The sequence below is a fragment of the Xenopus tropicalis genome, chromosome 7 (assembly GCF_000004195.4).
Source record: "Xenopus tropicalis strain Nigerian chromosome 7, UCB_Xtro_10.0, whole genome shotgun sequence".
NCBI lineage: Eukaryota > Metazoa > Chordata > Amphibia > Anura > Pipidae > Xenopus > Xenopus tropicalis.
Window position 1 is genome coordinate 93,707,170 of NC_030683.2, and position 16,119 is coordinate 93,723,288.

The 16,119-nt window shown below is 42.4% G+C and overlaps 1 long non-coding RNA gene and 6 other non-coding genes across 7 annotated transcripts; 3 read left to right on the plus strand and 4 right to left on the minus strand.

The window, feature by feature from the left end:
• Window positions 1-3,274: 3,274 nt before the first annotated feature.
• On the minus strand, window positions 3,275-8,381 carry LOC105947805. Its single transcript, XR_001171277.3, has 5 exons — window positions 8,354-8,381; window positions 8,157-8,252; window positions 5,126-5,160; window positions 4,374-4,413; window positions 3,275-3,393 (listed from the first exon to the last, which is right to left on the minus strand). It is a non-coding gene; the product is annotated as an uncharacterized LOC105947805 (long non-coding RNA).
• Window positions 8,382-8,998: 617 nt separating this feature from the next.
• On the minus strand, window positions 8,999-9,071 carry trnar-ccu. Its single transcript has one exon. It is a non-coding gene; the product is annotated as a tRNA-Arg (tRNA).
• Window positions 9,072-10,923: 1,852 nt separating this feature from the next.
• On the plus strand, window positions 10,924-11,006 carry trnal-cag. The gene has a single exon. It is a non-coding gene; the product is annotated as a tRNA-Leu (tRNA).
• Window positions 11,007-11,198: 192 nt separating this feature from the next.
• Window positions 11,199-11,271, minus strand: trnaf-gaa. The gene has a single exon. It is a non-coding gene; the product is annotated as a tRNA-Phe (tRNA).
• A 786-nt stretch (window positions 11,272-12,057) lies between these two features.
• Window positions 12,058-12,139, plus strand: trnal-uag. The gene has a single exon. It is a non-coding gene; the product is annotated as a tRNA-Leu (tRNA).
• A 2,702-nt stretch (window positions 12,140-14,841) lies between these two features.
• trnaf-gaa lies at window positions 14,842-14,914 on the plus strand. Its single transcript has one exon. It is a non-coding gene; the product is annotated as a tRNA-Phe (tRNA).
• A 682-nt stretch (window positions 14,915-15,596) lies between these two features.
• Window positions 15,597-15,679, minus strand: trnal-cag. The gene has a single exon. It is a non-coding gene; the product is annotated as a tRNA-Leu (tRNA).
• Between the last annotated feature and the right edge of the window lie 440 nt (window positions 15,680-16,119).

The window sequence follows — 16,119 nt, forward strand, 5'->3', positions numbered from 1 at the left end:
GAGATCCCTGGGAGGTTAAATTAAAAAAACAAAACCTAAAACTCTGGAGCCTGTTAAGGAGGTTTCACAGGACTCTTTATGTCAGAGCTGTTGTATGTTGTTATATAGACTTAGCTGGTCACTAAGGAAGGCGGCTTCAAACTCTTGTGATAAGCCCATGGCCATCCTGTTCCTACAAAGCCCATTAAAGAGGACTGTATGCTTTCTCTCCAACTTACAGACAGTCCCTTTTCTGCTGTATGCATAGGATGTAGACTCACAGCCGGAGCCCTGCTGTACTGCATGGCCAGCTGCACCTGCACATTAACCAAATTATTATCTCTACAAGGTCAGCTTTTTTCGTGGTGAAGAATTACAAAAGAACACAGTATATGCAGCTAGGGGTGTCACATGGCCAGTATTTCGCCAGCCCAGTCAGTAAAATACCAGCTAAGTATGGGGCCGGTATTATAAATTTACCAACAATGTACTTGTTTGTAAATTTGCAATAACTCTTCCTCTAGCCCTAGCCTGCCCGCCTCCAATCCTCTCTCCTGTGCATGCTGAGAATATTAAAATCTATCAAAGCCCTGATGCCACTGGAAATTATTGGTTGTGCAGGTAGCGATGGTTATTTTATTAGCCGTTTGCTTGCAGTTCTCTAGATTGAGTGCCATCCAATTTCTTTGGTACAGGGAGCAGGCATTTTTCTGGCCTACATGCTGGAGGGACAATAATGGAAGCCAGTTTTGGCCACTCCTTTTTTTAAACCACACCTGCTTTAGGCTAATGTCCCATGGAGAGATTAGTCGCTGCAATTTTTAAAAAGTGTGTGTTCCAGCGACTAGTCGCTTGTTTTGTCTCTATATAGAGAATATAAAATGCCAGTACCTAAACCAATACTACTTTAAATCGCTTATCACTGCAAATCACTATGAGACCCTTTTTCGAGCAATTTAACAAAGAAAGCATTGTCATTCAAAACTACTGGAATCGCTGAAAGTAAAAACCACTGAGTGGGAAATTGCTGCAATTTCCCCATTGCACTGAATGTAATTTCTAATTGTGGGTGAGGAACATGACACCTGGATTTGTGGGAAACAGAATCGATCTATTGTTGAAACCTCTAGTAATCACATGGATGTGGCCTTATACCACATCCATGTGGTCACAAGAGCTTTTAAGAGTATACCACATTAATGGTTGTAGCACACCAAAACAAAGTGGTGCTCACTGCAGGGATATCCCCCATCACTCATATGGGAAAGCCCTGCTCTGTCAGTGGGAGAGGAGTCTGGTGGGGTTTAACTGGTGTAACCATTTCAATTCACAGCCCAGTTACATGTTTCATCCCAGCAGGTCTCAGTAATACGAATTATACCACAATTTTTAGCACATACATAGGGGTCAAATGCACAGAGCTTGTCAGGTAAATCACTCACCAACCCACCCAAATGGGACTTGAACCCACAATTCCTGGTTTAGGAGGCCACTGGAACTACACAATTGAAACCCTCTATGAAGTATTTATACTATACAACTTACATTGTTAACATTAAATTACCCTTTCAACAAAAAACACTTGGAAATGTAACATTACCCATGTGCTCTGTTAGATTGCATTTATGAATCAAACAAACCCAGTCTGAAGCAATTTGAATTTGGTGTGGCATTATTCATAACATGCTGTATGCATTAAGAATCTGATTCAGGATGACAACATTGTTTAACTCCAATTTTGGTAAACAGTGCTTTTGTAAATTTCCCCCATACTTGCTTTGGCCATCATTTGCAGGTTATTTATGCAACACTTTGGGGCTAGCCAAACCACCAAAGTTTTAGTTTTTTCCTGATCATATCAAGTTATTGACTTTGCCTCCAGACTGTAACCTCTCCAGTCTATAGTTAATGCAGCTTCCAGGTTCATACAACTCAGCAAGTGCTCTGCCAGATCCTGAACTGGTTTCACTAATAGTCATAACTAATGACTATTACCATATATACTCGAGTATAAGCCGAGGTACCTAATTTTACCTAAGAAAACTGGAAAAACTTATTGACTCGAGTATAAGCCTAGGGTGGGAAATTATTTTACTATGGGGTTAGGTTAAATACATAAACAGCATGGAGTTGGAGAGAGAAAAGTTTGCCTCATAGTTTTCATTGTTTAACCTTTTATTATTTATTTTTTTTAACTGTCAGTTTGGGAAGGCTAAGGAAGCTGCCATACTGAGTATCAATCTGCACATCACTACCTCTCGTATAATACATATTCACTGCCAGTCTTACTGTCCACTACCATTTTCCTTTCACTTTATTAGGAAATGCTTGGCAGCCAGGGAACTAGCATTTAATTTGAAAATGCTCTAGAGAATAACAGATTGAAATTTGCAACATCACATAACAAGAAGACATTAACAAAGATTTGGGAAGCCCTGCCATTTGGGAAGTACTTGCCATAATACTGTGCATTCCCCTGTATGTGCTCCAGTCCTGCAGTGTTCACTTTTCTGCGTGCGCTCCCATCATTTAATCATGCGCTTCAATCATACGCTGTGTGTGCTCCCTTGGTATCAGTGCTATGTGTGCATGTGTGCTTCAATCCAATGCGTGTGTTTCAATCTAATAATGGTCCCTTTGTATGCAGCACGGAAGCAAGCAACCACGCATGTCCACGGGGGTGGGGGGGGGGGTGAGCGATATCGGGAGAAAATAGCACAAAAATACCGGCACAACAGGACTTTTTTTAAGCGGGATAAACCCTGCCGATTTTAATAGTAGCAAACCATGTATATCGGTTAGAATCCAGGGTAACATTATAATGATGGGCATAGGTAAAGTCGGTCCAGGGACCGCATCAACGAGCCAATGCGGTCCCTGATCCGACTATATTTTCTAACCTGCCTGATCGAGATTTGGATGATTTCAGGCCAGATAACGGTCGACAGGCCCGTTGGAAGTGTCCATACACAGGCCGCTTAGCTGCCAAATCGGTCCAAGGGACCAATATTGGCAGCTACTATCGGCCCGTATATGGGGACTTTTAGGCTCTATTGCGGACCAAGAGAAGCTTTGTTAGGAAAATGGCAAGATAAGTCTGTCACTCAAAGCAACAGAGTAAAAAGTTAATACAAAGCAGTTTTAGGTTGTGCATAAAGACCAAGCCATAGACTAATGAAACCCTATCTAACTTGAATCTTGTGCAGCCCTAGTGTTGCAAGTGATAAAACCCACCACAGGCCCTTATTATGCATACCCTTTAAAAAAAAAAAAAATAAAATCACTCAGGAGCAAGTCATGCCAAAGTTTTTTGTTCTTTATTCAGTAGAAAATTAAAATTGGATTAGACATTAAAATGAAAATCACTTTCAAAAAGGAAGAAGAGTTACTGTAAACAGATTGATCTTCAAGACCCTAGGAGTGGAAGGAGAAGAAAAAGTGAAAGACTTTAGTATAATGCAGACAACTACACGGAATATAGGTGAAATTACTACAGAGGTTGGTGCCTCATCCCCCATTCGGTCTGAATCAAAGCTCTTCATACACCATCCTAAAAAGGAGATTCTTCAGCTAAAGGCCTTGTGGAGTGCTGGGGTACACATGACTTCATGCCAATACAGATATTATTTGGCCTCTCAGCCACATCTCTGAATTCCACCCTGCTGTGCTCCGCCCTCTGATAGTAGGTATTTGTAAACATGGATAAGCTCCATACTGTTAACACATCTGCACAGTGACAATGTGTGACTGTAGCGGTATGGTAATTGCTACACTATTGGGATAAGAATGGTTTTTAAGCACAAGTAAACTTCAAGGCAAAGACTTTATAACAGACTTCAAATTGTTAAAGGGATACTGTCATTATTAAACTCTTCAAAACGCATTAGTTAGAGCATCTTCAGCAGAATGCTGTATTATGCTTTGTTAAAAAAAAATATAAGATTTTTCTATAATTAATTTTAAAATTTCTTCATTTCTCAGGTTGCCACAGCCCTGTGACCCGTGCTCTAAAACTTCAGCCCCACTTTACTGCTGCGCTGCAACCCCTCCCTTCTCCCCTCAGCAGCCGATCAGCATAACAATGGGAAGGTAACAAGATAGCAGCTCTGACACCTGTATTGCTAAATGTGGTAGACTTGGGAATAGCACTCAATAGAAGAAAAATACAAGTCCAGCTTGGGACTCGTCCAGTTACATGGGAGTAAGAGAAACAATGAAAAAAAAACAAAAAAACAAAAAAAAAAAACACATTTGTTGGTTTAAGAATAACATTTGAAATAGAGTGAATTATTTTCTATGTAAACAGTATAATTAACAAACATAATAACACATCAATGGCTAAACACTTGACAACTTCCGCTAAACCCAATAACATTCAATAACAGGAGCCTTACCATTTGCAGAAAACATTGCTCAGCAGTTAAACATTAGCATCTGAAAAACAGAAAACCGTTATTTACACTTTGAAGTAGTTGTGTATTACAGGCTGCTGGGAGTCGCAGTGCAGCTATCAGGGCTCTAGAGCAGTAGGAAGTTCCCAGCAGACTAAAGGTGGCCATACACGCACCGATATTATCGTACGAAACCTTGTTTCGTACGATAATCGGTGCGTGTATGGCATGTCGGCGAGTCGACCGATATCGCAGGAAGCTGCTGATATCGGACGACTCGCCGATCGGACCAGTTTGAAAATTTTGATCGGGCACCATAGAAGGCGCCTGACCAAAATTCTCCCTTCAGAGCTGAATCAGCAAAAGGAGGTAGAAATCCTATTGTTTCTACCTCCTTACCTGCCGATTCAGCCCTGAATGGTGTGTGGCGGATCTTACGATGTTTCGTGCGACCGATGGTCGTACGAAACATCGTCAGATCGCCACGTGTATGGCCACCTTAAGCTGGGGATGTGTGCAGTATTATACATGAGCATCAGACACTGGGAGATGCCCACACCTGTATCTGCAAAGGCAGCTCAAGGAAGAGCTCAACCTGGTGGTTTCTCTAGGTCTGGGAAAAGCTGGTTTGGTACAGACTGACAGCAACTAAAGCTGCAGAACCAAAAAGCCAGGCCCACGACCACAGTTACCAACGTATTGACTTATATCTGAAATTATAAGAGTACATTTTTACAGGAGGTTTGAAGTCTTACCATTCCATTGTAATGTCAGCTGGGTACCCTTGAATCTAAAAAGAAAAGAAAACATCTTGATTGAGAAGGCTTAGCAATGCAAGGAATTCAGCTTAGGAGCAGTTTATAATGTGACTAAGGAACTGTAGATGGCTGTGCCCTTTTATTGTAGACTACTGTTTATGGTAGTGTGCAGCCCTCACTGTACCTGGATTTGTACACCCCACAAAGCTACTTTAGACACACAACAATCTGCCCTATTGTGAGACTGTAGCCAGGGGCACTATGTACAATGATCTGTATGATCTCCCAGTACCTACACAGTCTTCCTTCTGGGTCTCTTTTCTACCCACATTTCAAAAACATACAGGCAGGCTACTAATAAAACTGACCTTGCAGCATGCAATAGGTTGCCAGTTCCGATAGAACAGGGACAGATAATCTCTAAAGTACTGCTGAACATGTAGGTGCTATATAAGGTTGAAGACAGAGCTACTAGTAGCAGCTACTTGTCATGGCTACTAAAATAGACAATGTTTATTTACTGATAATTGTCTCTACGTGTTTTAGCAGAGGCATTTCTCAGTACCGTCTATGGAAGGGTATTTTCTGGAGTTTAGTATCCTTGAAAAGTAGCTGCTACTAGTAGCCCGGTGTGTCTTCCCCCTAAGGGCTCTGGTACACGGGGAGATTAGTCGCCCGCGAGCAGGGAGTTTTGCCGCGGGTGACTAATCTCCCCGTGTACCAGAGCCCTAAGAGAAAATGACCGTATAATCGTAATAGCTGCCAACAAGTTAAAATTTGGTAAAAAAACTTCTCACTTTGACGGCTAAGCAGTTCATACAGGTTGGCTGAAGGGATAGAAAGCCATAGAACAGCACCCAAAGTCAACTTTAGCCTCCCAACCAATAGAAAGTAGCACATGCACACCTATGTTCAACTGACTTTCACAATAGTTGCTAGCTCACTGCCCACCCATGGGCTCAGAACAATGCACACAGCGGAACAGTCCCACATTTCCAACACGTCCCAGATCAATTTTCAACAACCAGCGACTGGCGCCTCCTATATAATCCCGACAACACATCTCATCTTGCGAGACTGGCATCACCAGACGACATAAGCGCAGTGATGCTATACATCACTGGGCAAGGAGCTTAAATACTTCCCATCACAAGGCCCAATATCCATACAGCACAAATCAACATGAGTCTACCAACTGATTTGACATTTACTGGAATTTTAGATACATCTTTTGGGAAGTATGACACTATAGGCTGTTTTTGCTGGCTCTGGTACATGAGGAGAAGACGCTGCAGTGGCTCTGCCTGTGGAACTTTGCCCACATGTGCCTGCTTAGATTACAAGTACCAGTCGTGTGACTGTCATTTATAAAGTGCTTTGCGTTTCATGCAGGTCACATAGCCTTTTTATTCACATTTGTCTGCACCAACAGCTTCTGCAAATTGTTTCCAGATATTCCTGCATCTTTCTGTTGTAGTTTAAGTTCTCCACTTTACAACAAGTCATCTATATTTTTTTTTTTTTATAGATCTAGCTGCAGACATGATGTTTATAGTTGCTGCTCTCAAAGACAAAATGGCACAACCACAACACAAACTGCCACCCACCACCCACATAGTGGTAGCCTCAGTAAGGCTGGAGCTGCACTAATATGCAAGCAACGGTAATACACAAAAAAGGTGTACTCAATGAGAAATGTTTGTGAGCGCTTCCAAACCTGAAAAGGCAGAGAGAATGTTTGGGAGGGGAGGCGGGTCCCATGACACTATGGGCGGGGCCACAGACAATTCTATTCCTGATTGAGCAGCTGGGCTGGCAACAAACCACAGAGGGAGTGTATAAGGCTGCTCTCTCCTCTGAAGGGGATCACTGACAGGCAGGCACTGGCAGCCTGTGATACAGCACAAGGAAACGCACTGCAGGCAATAAAATCACAGTGACAGTGAGTAGCTGACCAGAGGGAACAGTGCACACTACTAGAATGTCTGCTATTCAATAAAAAAATGTAAATTTGCCCTCAGTCCCTAACTTCTGCAGCTTCCTGCCCCTCCCTTTCCCTATCAGTGTAGTTTCCCTCAGTGAGTGACCTGGTTTCTGTACTGCCCCCTCCTCTGGTGCCTGTTACTGTCTGTAACACACGAGCCAAAGGCCAAAACCGGGGCCAATGGCCAAGCCCAAACCAGAGCCAGCAGCCAAGCAAGCTCAAGATGATATCCTGGGGCCAGGGACCATGCATGCCAAAGGCCATAACAAGGACCAGCAGACAAGCAAGCAAAAGGCTATAACCAGGACTAGGACCAACAGACAAGCCAAAGGACCAGCAGCTATGCAAGCCAAGGGCCATAGTAAAAAGGCAGCTGCCAAGGGCTGGGGCCAGCAGCCAAGTGAGCCAAAGACCAAAACCAAAGACAAGGATCAACAGACATACAAGCCAAAGGCCAGAAGGACCAGCAGCAACACAAGCCAGAGGCCATAGCTGGGGCCAGTGGCCACAACAAAGACAAAGGGCAACAGACACGCAAGCCAAAGGCCTAAACAAGAACCAGCAACCACACAAGCCAAGGGCCATAGCAAAAGCCAGCAGTCATGCAAAATGGTTGTGTAACAAACGTTTCAGTGTTTGCCCCTATCATGTTAGCCGACACATGAGTAAACACACCAGATAAGTGGACGTGACCCAGCAGCCAACACAATTAGGAGTAAAAATGTAAAAAAAAAAAAAAGGCAGATGGCACAATACTGCCACAGCAGTACAAATCCCCAGCCAAACCTGGAACCCCAAGCACTTGGTGTAATCAGTAGAGGACTCTGGCTCACCGTAAAACACTTTGGATATCAAACAGTAATAGCAAAAAGCATACAAGCACCTTACTAGGTAACATTGGCTTGTCAACAAAATGGAAACTCCAGTCAGAACCCTGGAGAAAGGCTGCTTATTAGCTGCAGACTCCCTACAAGCTCCCTAATTAGCTCATTAGTAATCAGGCTTCCCATCACACTGAGCATTTTAAACACAGTGGATACTTACCTGACTCAGGTTTTGCTATTACTAGCCCATATCCTTTTTTTTCAGATATCAGTCTTTTAAGGCTCAAAAAAACCATAAGAAAAAGGAATCATCCCTCTGTGTGCACACAGAAGTTAAAAATAAATAGACAAAACAAGAATTAAAACTATCACTTTCTAGACTCCCCCACTCACAAATGGGTGAGGGGGAGATCCTACCTCCTGTCCAGTAGAATAAAAACAATAACAGCAGTGAGGAGGAAGTCAAGTAGTCTTATAGGTAAGGACTAATTTTGATTGGCTTTGGTATAGGTCCTACCTCCTGGCTGGGAGGGGCAATACTGCCCAGGTGGCAATTCTCCCTGTGTACCACCAGCCTAATGCAGGGACTACAGAGAACCACAAGAAAAAAAAGCTTAAAATCACCAGCGAAACAAATGCAAAACAAACTAAAACAGCACTGAGCAAAGCCAAAGATATTCAGAAAGTAGGACACTGTACACAGAAACATTAGTTTATAATGCATAATGTACCCCCTACTTAATTTATAAAGATATTAGTAGTCACCTCTGAGTTATGTGGCCTTTATAAGAGCACTCAGTCTGCAGCCTTGTGCTTTTATATGGTCACATGACTCCTTGGTGACTTATAAGACCTTTATAAATTACAGTATGGGATGCTTTATCTACAATATATATACATTTTTTTAATAATCATCTTCTCCAAAGAGACTCAACAAAAATGATGCATAGTAACTTCTGGCAAGCATTGTTTCATCTCTAATTTTTTAAAGTGGTACAAAATGAGCATAGCTGTGTTACTTTGCAATTTATTTAAGAAAGGAACAGCAACCTTCTAAAGGCCTACCCCAGATGGGACTCAAACCCACAATCCCTGGCTTAGGAGGCCAGTGCCTTATCCATTAGGCCACTGGGGCAAGTTGACAGCAGTGTCTTGTGTAATGAATTGCTGTACATTTGCTTACAGTTTTACAGTACAGTGTGGTTGCTCAGCATTTCTTGCCTCCAGTATCTCATGTGCAGGTGAAATACTGTACATATAACTGGCGGAGCATGCTGCATTTGGACAGAGTCCATAGACAGTCACTTTTAATCAGGCTGTTTGTGCTTCTATTGGCTGAAATACCAGGGCCTATTGAATCTCAGTTCAGAGCTGAGATGGACCCATTACAAAATATCAAGTACAATATCTATATTGTATATATGTAGGTCTCTAAAAAATATATATATTGCATAAATAAGCTTGTGTAAAACCCTGCTTCATCTAAATAAACCATTTTCATAAAATATACTTTTTTAGTAGTATGTGCTATTGGGTAATCCTATATAGAAAATTGGCATTATAAGAATTAAGGGCTGCCCCCTGGGATCATAGGATTCCCAGGGCACACAAACAAGCCAAGGCACACATACATGCTGGGCCCCATCAGCCAATTAATGGTTTTGCTCCCACACTACTTCCTGTTACAGTTAGAGCTGCATTATTTCTGATCATGTGATCTCTGAGGGAGCACACAGCCCATCACTAAATGGTGGCTCAAGGGAAAGGGTGTAAAAGAGCAATATTAAAGCTGGCCATACACACTGATATTATCAGTGTGTGTATGGGGGATTGACCGATATTGCGAAAGCCTTGAATATCAGTCGTCTCGTCCATCAGGCGGGACAAAAGATTTTGACTGGGCGCCGTTGAAGGTGCCCAAGCAAAAGCTGCGTTAGGGCTCTGGCACACGAGGAGATTTGTCGCCTGCGTATTTCCCCCCGGCGCTTTGGCGACAAGTCGCCACGACAATACACACAAAGAGATTTTATGTGAGTTGAGCTCCAGGCGATCTGCTACCCATGGTACACTCAACAGTTAACCCCCCCTCATGTTTACTCAAGTCGCTCAGAAAAGGGTCTGTGTGCGATTTGAAACAGCAGGCGACTTGAAGTAGCCTCGTATGTTTTGACGCTGGTGATTTCCATTGATTTAGCATTGGCGTCTTGTCGCCAAATCGCTCTTTTTAAAATCGCCGGTGACAAATCTCCTCATGTGCCAGAGCCCTTAAGGGCTGAATCATCAGGTAGGGGTAGAATTCCTATTGTTTCAACCTCCATATCTGATGATTCAGCCCTGGACATCAGTGGAGGGTACGAACAATCTTTCCTACGACCAGTGGTTTTCCTTTAAGGGAATACCATCTCCCAGAGAGAGTATTTTAAGTAAATATTTCAAATTTTTTAAATGATTTCCTTTTTCTCTGTAAAATAGTACCTTGTGCTTAATGGTAACTAAGCTGTATGAATGCATATTGGGGGCAAAACCATCCTATTGGGTTTGCTTAATGTTTAAATGTTCTTTTGTATACTTAAAGTGCACCTATACACACATGCGCATAATGAGTGACTCTCCCCTCTCTTATTATGCACCTGATGTAGGAATGGCGGATACAACTCACCCTCCTATGTCACACACATGCGCATAATGAATGAGGTATGGCACTTGCTCATTATGTGCATGTGTGTTTCACAACATGGCCGCCTGCACTGGGAGCTCCATTGTGATGTGTGTAGCCTAGTGTGAGTCTTTTTTTTCTTTTTTTCAAGAAATACTATGTTTCCCCCAACCAGAATGTGGGCTCTATTAGCCAGCACCTCTGGTGGGGAAAACAATATGGGGGTGATAGGTGTCCATTAACGTATGTGCTCCAAAGTTAGCAACAAGGACCATAAACCACTCTGAATAATTATTATTTTAAAATGCATCCATAAAACTGCAAATGAGTTGTCAGGATGGCCGAGCGGTCTAAGGCGCTGCGTTCAGGTCGCAGTCTCCTCTGGAGGCGTGGGTTCGAATCCCACTTCTGACACAAGGTTTTTAATATGCTTAACAATAACAATACTGATTATGTCCGGTTGCTTTTAAATTAATAACTATAACATCATGATAGCAAGATCTGTGCCCTGTAAGTTAGTTATTCCTATACATTAGCATTAATGAAACCTTAAGCAATCTGTTAGCAGGACTGTAGGGTATGGAAGGGCAAAAATAAAAAATAGTCTGCCGAAACCCGGGATCGAACCAGGGACCTTTAGATCTTCAGTCTAACGCTCTCCCAACTGAGCTATTTCGGCTTCCTGGAAGCTTAGTTTACCCCACCAGTGACTTGTGAGTAACATGTTGCTCATCAGTCCTTTTGATGTTACTTCCAATGGCCCTAAAGTATGTGGATATTTTTTGAATTTGTGACTTGTAGGCATAAAGACCCTGTGCACTTCCAAACAGAGCCTCCTGTACTCTTCCAGTCTACATTGGGCTGCCAAATAACTAATCACAGCCTTTATTTGTCACCCCCTAGGAACTTTGTTCATGCTTGCTTTGCTCCCCAACATTGGCTTATATTGAAATGTTACTCATGGGTAAAAAAAAAGGATGGAGACCCCTGGGACATGTGGTTGTAAATGGTTACTTGGTGGTCACTTTTCTTAACCCTTAGTGATAACCAAGAGTCAACCAAACCGTTTTTTAACTATACCACCTTTGTCAACATTATGCCCGTTTCCACATCAGGTGAGTAGCATATCTTCTGGAAATCTTGGTATCCCAGCACAAACATTGGCACATGGTTTTTGTTGTGTGGCACCATTAAATAATTGCTCATCGTACCCCTTCCACCTGTACCATCACTCATAATACCCCACTAAGCTCTTTCATACCTAATCTTTGCCCCTCTAGTAGAAACATCTGGTAAAATCTTGAACCCTAAGATATTAGACCAGTGGGCACTATGCTAGCCTGTCCTGTCACTACAAGCAACTAATGGGTAGGGTGAAGCCATGTACCTTCCAAAACCTCCTAGAATGAATAAAGTGATAATGTTTTGTAAAATTTTTTCTTGTAGTGCAAGCTCCTCATCCTGTGGTAGCGTGGCCGAGCGGTCTAAGGCGCTGGATTTAGGCTCCAGTCTCTCTGGAGGCGTGGGTTCGAATCCCACCGCTGCCATTAATTGTTTTCCTTAAACTTGCTAGATTTTATGTGTGTTGTGTCCCACTAGGTGGCAGTCAATGTATTTTTAAACTATGAAAGATAGTTATGTTAGAGTATACCGACTGTCACAGCATTACACATCCCTTTATCATTTTCTATTATAAAGAAACATCACTTTATCATCTGGAAGTGTTAAAGTGATGATTTGGGATTGAATTTTGGGATTGAAATGGTAACATTAGATGTGGGAGACATTTTAAAATGGAAAGTTGTGCGGACTTGGACTTGGAGATAAAAATACCATGAAGTGTTATGGAGTGGGAGAAACACTGATTTGGAACTCATAATGTTCAAACCCTAAGACTAAAATTGGTAAGATAAGTAATGATTTATCAACATTCTGATTTTCTGGTTTTAGAGTTTTTTTTAAAACTACGAGTAAGCTCATTTCCATTTAACCACAAATGTCTTTTCATTTATTAAAAGATCTGAATTGAAAAAGCACAAAAGAATTGAACGAAAATGAAAAGAACACAAAAACTAAATTTTTTTGTGGCTTTTAAAATCTTCATAAAAATATAAATCTTCATGGATTTACAAACAGCAAAAAAATGAAAACGTCTAAAACCACAAATTCAAGAGTTAATTTTTCCACTGACTTCCACATGACCTTGACAAGTTTTAGATGGCAAAGTTTTGGATTAGTGTTTTTCGTGGTTTTGCATAATAAATGCCAAAAAATGTGTTTTTTTTCCAGTTATAGCATAAAAGAGAATGAATGGTGAAAAAAATATGAACATTAGTAAATGCACACAGAACTAATAACATAAAATAGAGCCGCAACGATGCCTGTAAATCAGTGCTGTCCAACTGGCGGCCCGCGACCCCCCTCTGTGTGGCCCCCCACCTGTCTGGCTGCTTTGATGTCTTACCTTTGTGTAAGATTTAAATAGTATCAGTACTGAGATTAACTGGCCCCCTGCATGGTTCCCACCTCAGATTCAGGCTGTAATCCCCTTGTATTGTTTAAACATGTAATCCCCTGTGTTTTTCACACCTTTTAGTTTCTGCATTGTTCATCCCCACCTCAGGCTCAGGCTGTAATCACCCACATTGTTCCCCTGTTCACACCTCAGACATTGTAGTAGTGCCTGGACTATGCTGCCTGTGTATATGGCACACACAGACAGCATAGGGTAGGCATAGTATGGCACATAGGCAGTATAGGGCAGGGAGGGTATGGCACACACAGGCAGCATAGGGCAGGGAGGGTATGGAACATACAGACAGCATAGGGCAGACATAGTATGGCACATAGGCAGCATAGGGCAGGCAGAGTATGGCACACACAGGCAGCATAGGGCAGGCAGAGTATGGCATACATAGGCAGCTAAGGGCAAGCAGAGTATGGCACACACAGGTAGGGTAGGGCAGGCAGAGTATGGCACACACAGGCAGCACTGTGCCTCCCTTATGCTGCCTATGTGTGCCATACTCGGCCTGCCCTATGCTGCCTGTGTGTGCCATACTCTGCCTGCCCTACCTGTGTGTGCCATACTCTGCCTGCCCTTAGCTGCCTATGTGTGCCATACTCTGCCTGCCCTATGCTGCCTGTGTGTGCCATACTCTGCCTGCCCTATGCTGCCTGTGAGAGGTGAACCTGGCAGGGGTTTGTTCTGGGAGTTTGTTAGTAGTTGGAAACAGCCATTAAATGGTCCCTAAGGTGTGTAATTATGTTGCTGGGGGTTGCTGTGCTATCCACAGGGGAGGAGGAGGCATATGGATTTAAAGGAGAAGGAAAGGCTAAGTCACTTGGGGGTGCTAAAATGTTAAGCACCCCCAAGTGATTTTAATCGCTTACCTCGTACCCCGGGCTGGTGCCCCTGTTACGAGAAAACCAGCCCAGGGTACCTGGAGCGATGCGCTTCCTCCTTCCGGCTTCGTTTTGCTGCGACTAACACAATAGGCGCATGCGCAGTAGAGTGGAAAGCCGACTTCTCTGTTAAAGTTCCGCCTCTCACTGTACTGCGCATATGCGCGCAAGCGATACAGGAAGGAGGAAGCGCTGCAGGTACCCCGGGCTGGTGCTGTTCCCTCCTAACAGGGGCACCAGCCTTGGGTAAAAGGTATGCGATTCAAGTCACTTGGGGGTGCCTAACATTTTGGCACCCCCAAGTGACTTTGCCTTTCCTTCTCCTTTAAGGGTGTGTCTTAATATGACATAATATAATTCTATCATATATGAATAACTGTTGATATCCCCGCAGTGAGGACCAAGCATTTGGTTTTTTGCTGCACTACCACCATTGTGATAAAATGGGTGTGGTTTGAAGTGGGTGTGGTTCAAAAAAGGGGAGTGGCCTAAACTGGCTTCCATTAGTGGCCCTCCACCATGTATGCTAGAGAAATTCCGTCCCTCGGCACCGTAGAAGTTGGACAGGACTGCTGTAGATTGTAAGCTCTTGCGAGCAGGGTCCTCTGATCCTATTGTTACTCTATATACCCTTATTTGTTAAACTTTTCAAGATCCCTGTTTGTTAAAAATTATTGTGAAGCACTGTGTAATTTGCTGGCACTATATAAAAGAATGATGATCATGCTTCCAAATACTCAATATATAAGGATAGCTGATAACAAACAGTTAAATAATTTGTGTTCAGAAAACACAAATGAAATGAGCGTACTAACTATTGTACTAGAGAGCTTGCATGCTCACAGCCGAAATAGCTCAGTTGGGAGAGCGTTAGACTGAAGATCTAAAGGTCCCTGGTTCGATCCCGGGTTTCGGCAGGTTATTTTTTCTGCCACCTTACAAAATTGTTAAAAAGGAAAATTTTTTGTTAAGAAGGGAATTGATACATGGAATACAACTAAGAAATAGGTATGTAATTCCCAAACCTAAGCAATGTTTTGAATTATTCTTATATATTATAAGTAAAAAAAGTATTGAATTATAAGTAAAAAATGAATTGTTATGCATTTAGATTCATTTTATTAGGGCACATTGTGTAACAGATTTTTCTCATCTAAGATAAAAACATTTACAGATCGAGTCTGACATGTGGCTGACGGGAGAATGAGAGCGGAGCAGCTGCTGCAGAACTGGTTCTGAAAAATACAGACACAAAAGAATGGGGGTTCAGCCAAAATTCTCTCCTTTACTGCCGGCTAAGAACTAAAACACATTAGCCAACTAAAATAATATTATCAGCTAAGTATATCAGTGGACTCCACTCTGGCTAGGGCCACCAGCTTGCTCCTATTTAATTCCAGCTAATAATACTGTGCCCAAGGAGTAATGGAGAACTGGGGAATTTCTTACTGTGGCACAAATAGTACAGTATGGCACACGCTAAATTTAGATATATCCATTTGGAGATACATATTAAACACATTAAACATCAGACTACAGTGTTTGAATGCACTCTGAAGAGCAAACAAAGTATGGAAAGCTCTTATCTTAAAAACCAGTTGTCAGAAGTGGGATTCGAACCCACGCCTCCAGAGGAGACTGCGACCTGAACGCAGCGCCTTAGACCGCTCGGCCATCCTGACACATCCTGTACAGATTTAAAGACACAAAGTGTTTACAGGGTAACGCTTTTGAAATAAAAAATAACAAAAGTGGTATAAAGGTGATACCTTTATTGGCTTACTAAGATAATCATAGCAAGCTTTCAGAACATTCTAGTTCCTTTTTCAAGCTGATTACAATGAAGCTGTGGTGCTCTCTGATATATATACAACATTCAGCTCATAGATCAAATAACCAGAAAAAAGGAATATCTGTGTGGAAGGTGTTAACAAAGTCATATGGAGGGGGCCTGCCCGGGACAAACAGATAAGGTACAAGATAATGTGGATCAAAGTGGCTTGATATAAATTAGGGTAAGTTACTGAAGTGTGAAGTAAATGGAATTCCATGTGATTAACTGGCCCAGTGTCTCTACAGATATTGGTATTTCTGGCTTGGTGCAGGCAGTTCTTAATCTATA